The sequence below is a fragment of the Coturnix japonica genome, chromosome 2 (genome assembly GCF_054131305.1).
Source record: "Coturnix japonica strain WE chromosome 2, WE-NBRP24, whole genome shotgun sequence".
In the NCBI taxonomy this organism is placed as follows: domain Eukaryota; kingdom Metazoa; phylum Chordata; class Aves; order Galliformes; family Phasianidae; genus Coturnix; species Coturnix japonica.
Window position 1 is genome coordinate 50207877 of NC_140664.1, and position 3923 is coordinate 50211799.

The following is a 3923-nucleotide window of genomic DNA, read 5'->3' on the forward strand; positions in this document are numbered from 1 at the left end:
TAGGCTCTGCTGTAGGGTTAACGGCGGCGTGGGGTGGATGCTGTTTGCATGTCTGTGTCTTTCAGGGCCCTGGAGAGCCGCCCTTCGAAGGCAGAAGAAGAAGAAGAGAGAATCCTGACATCTTGGCGTGATGTCTGGGTGCAGCTTGGTGTGTGTGCGCCCGTTGCCTAGGTAGAGCTCGTTCCTACGTTTCCCAAGGAAGCCGCCACGTTCGAGTTGCTCCTACGGGAACACAGAGGGTTAGGGTTCCTCCCGGTCTTTTATAAGTCTCCAGGTCTCTGCCTTCAGTTGCAGATGGAAAGCTTTTGCCTGTTTTTGAGGTTGTTCACTGCCTAGCTGGGCAGGACTCAGCAGAGCCTTCTGAACAAACCTGGTACTGTGATGTCCCAGCAGCCTCCATCTGCTCATTGAGTAAAAACAATGTTCCTGCTCCTTGAAATGTGAATTTTGATAGATCTGCACCATCCAGAGGTCTTTGATGAGTAGAATCTCATACTCAACCACTTACTGTTCCATCAGCAGCCCTCCATCATGTTTAAGAAAAACACAGGCTCACTCCAATATCAGTTTTATTGTTCTCTTTCCCATCCTCTGACTTGCTTTCAGTGCAGATTTGCAGGTCTTGAAAGGGCAAGTAATCCAGCTTTTCATCTGGAAATGTTTAGCCTTATTTTGAGACATCACAGGGAATCTTATTACTATATCCAAACACCTGCAGGTTTATAGAGGACAGCCAGCCTCCTTTTAGTGGTGCCCAATGCCATGGGCACAAACTGTAGCACAGGAGGCTCCCTCTGTACTGCTGTGCTGTGCAGGTTATGGAGCACTGGCACAAGCTGCCCAGAGGCTGTGGGGTCTCCTCCTTGGAGGTCTCCAGAAGCCGCCTGGCTGTGGGCCTGGGCACCCTGCTCTGGGTGGTCCTCCTGCCGTGGGGTTGGGACTGGGGGACCCAGAGGGCCCTGCCTGCCTCAGTCATGCTGGGATTCTGATATCTGTACCTTTTCAGTTTTGCCTTTCTCCTCCATGTTGGAATTATTCCCTGAATCTGTACAAGCAAGGAGGAGATGGAGAGACAGTGAAAATTCAGTTCCTCTGACTTAAGTCTTCCAGACACTTTATTTAATGGAGGGATCTACAAGTAAGGAGCAAACATTCTAGTTGCCTCACCTTTGGGCTCCTGTGTGTGTCAGCCAGATAAGTGTACAGATACATGTACTAGCCTAAAAGCGAACTGGATATTCAGTATCTCTGTTTCATCTAATGTTGTTTTTTTTTTTCTGTTTAGCATATTGGACTCATCGGATAATCTGCAGAATCATCCAGCCCTTTGGATAGACCAGTTTCTGGGTCATTGGTTTATTGACAGAAAAATAGGTCAAGACCTGAGAACATATGTCACAGCTCACATTAAAATTCAAGTTATCTGACTCTGTCCAGATAGACTTATCTTTCTCTTACTGAGTTTGTCTGAAAAATTATGTAGCATCATGCCCCTTAATAAGACCATATCCTATTTTATTTTTTATAAAGCTAAGGAGACAACTAATGAATTGCTGACATCTGTAATGAATAAACAGACAGTTATTCACAGAACACATAGAAATTTCTGTTCGACAGCATTTCACTTTTTGTGTACTGGCATTAGCTAAGCACTGACAACGTATGCCTGACCAGATGAGAACTGACGTCTGTCTTGATCCTAATCTAGCTGCTGTCTAGCCTGAGACAATGAAAACAATTTACCTCATCAATTCTTTAGCATAAAAATCCATACAGGAGAAAATGGGACTAGCCAGATAACTTTAAAGTAGTATAATCCTATTCTCTTACTCAGACAGTTTACAGATTCACTTTGTATAATTTGATATAGAGTTGATGAAAACTATTTGCACATTCTTAAGTCCTGTTTGTCATCTTTGAGGTTTATTCTTTCTGCAAGTAACAATATTATTTCTATGACTTTTGCATTTGAGAGCTAAATTTTGTCTGAGGCAATCAGCTACGATTTTCTAGAACTTGATTATTATGAGATTTAAGGAGTCACTATATTTCTTCTTTGTAACTAAATTTGTTGTACCGACATACACACTGCTGCACTGTATCTACTCACGCAATTTATAGTGCAGGTTTATTTCCTAAAATATGCTATGAATATTATAGGTCTTGCACTGAAGGCAAATAACAAAGCATCATGGAAAAAGCATGTGAAATGCAAAAGAAATAGGATAATGATAGGTGTGTTCTATAGAAAATTCAAGGTTTTTTTCCATTTACTATATCTACTGTGAACATTTTATTAAAATATATGTATATATAAGATTAATAGATTACTGTTTGTATTTTACTTAACTCACTGGTACTCAATGTAAGAAAGATAAATAGACAAGAAAAGGGATTACTTGGAAAATATGGAAACTAAACAGGACGGATGATAAAAAAAAAAAAAAAAAAAAAAAAAAAAAAAAAGGATGAGCAATTAATGAGCAATTAATGAAGGGCTGGAAATTAAAAAGGCATGTTCACATACAAGGTTTCAAAGTCTCCAGCTCTGCAGGAAGATTTAATAGTCCTCCTGGATAATTCTTTTTTGAATCTAATAGGTAGGTTCAAAAAAGGCAAGATAAATTTTGCTGCTTGGCCTACTAAAGGCTGCTTTGTCAGAGCTTTTCAGCTGTTGCACTATTTTCAGACTGTGCAGGTTCTCCACCCTTGCCCTGAGTAACTTTGTGTCTTCCATTAGATAAATAAGTTTCACTGATATATTAGCATCTTGCCATAATTACTGTATCTGTGATAGTGGGTTTGTACCTCTTCAACTCTGGCCTTAGTCTGTTTCAAAAAAAAGTAACTGAATCACTTATATGGTTGTCATTAATCTGAATTCAGTTCTAAATAATTTTGTAATGTAATAATTTATTGTCTAATGTGAGGAACAATTGCACATGTTCCTTTTCTTGCATGCTTGTCATGAATACATTTGTAAACTGCAACATGAAGTACGATCTGAATTAGAATATTGATTTTGATGGTATTAATAAATACAGTTGACACTGGCAACAGGATTTATTTAACATTTCACATTCCCATATGGCTGTAGTTTTTATAACTGTTTAAATTGTTCAATAGTTTTCTGTTTGTTTAACTGCTTGTTTGTAGTGGGTTTAGGGAGAATATTTTTAATGTTACATTTTTGCATTATTTTTATTATAGAGACCTCTGGTGGTCTTTGAGTATATTTACAAATATATATATATATATATAAATGATGAAGGCATGAAATATATATATATACACAAATATATACACATACACATACAAATTTTATATATATATATGTATATATATATATATTTCCTGTCTTCATCATTTATAGTGCAATCATAAAAAAAGTTTAAAGACACTTAGAAGTGATTTATGCATCATTAACAGTTGTTGCACTTCAGTTGAGTGGTTTTCACGACTGAATTTCAGTTTTGCTTAACGCATTGTTTTTCTGCATGTTGCAACAGCAATTTGATATAGTATATAGTTTGCACTTCCAGAGCTACAGCAAGCTGTCTTTTAAGCAAGATTACAAGATACAACTTTATTGTACTTTAGTTTTCACTCTCTGCTGTCTGCCAGAAAACTTGCCTATCACCCTGGCTATACAAATAAAACAGGTTTGGTGTTTTGGAGATGCACATTAAAAGAAAAGGAAGTTATTTAATACAGCTTTCTCCCCAGCTTGGTTGCACCTTTTTCTAGATCTAGGGGGAAAGAACAAAAAAAAAATAAATAAATTAAAAATTAAAAATTAAAAAATAAAAAAAAAATTCAAGTATGCTTTGAATTACTGTTAGTTAACACAGTCAGTGGTATAATTTAAGTCAAAACGTATTAGGAATGGCGCAGTTGGATAAATTTAGGACTATTCTTGGTGT

The 3923-nt window shown here is 37.3% G+C and overlaps 1 long non-coding RNA gene across 2 annotated transcripts; it reads left to right on the plus strand.

Annotated features, from left to right (window-relative positions):
* The first annotated feature begins 911 nt into the window (after positions 1 to 911).
* LOC107309958 (uncharacterized) lies at positions 912 to 3057 on the plus strand. Of its 2 annotated transcripts, none has more exons than XR_014942631.1 (2): positions 912 to 1138; positions 1286 to 3057. It is a non-coding gene; the product is annotated as an uncharacterized LOC107309958 (long non-coding RNA). The 2 variants fall into 2 exon arrangements; XR_014942632.1 differs by having other exon boundaries at positions 1007 to 1179.
* The last annotated feature ends 866 nt before the right edge of the window (positions 3058 to 3923 follow it).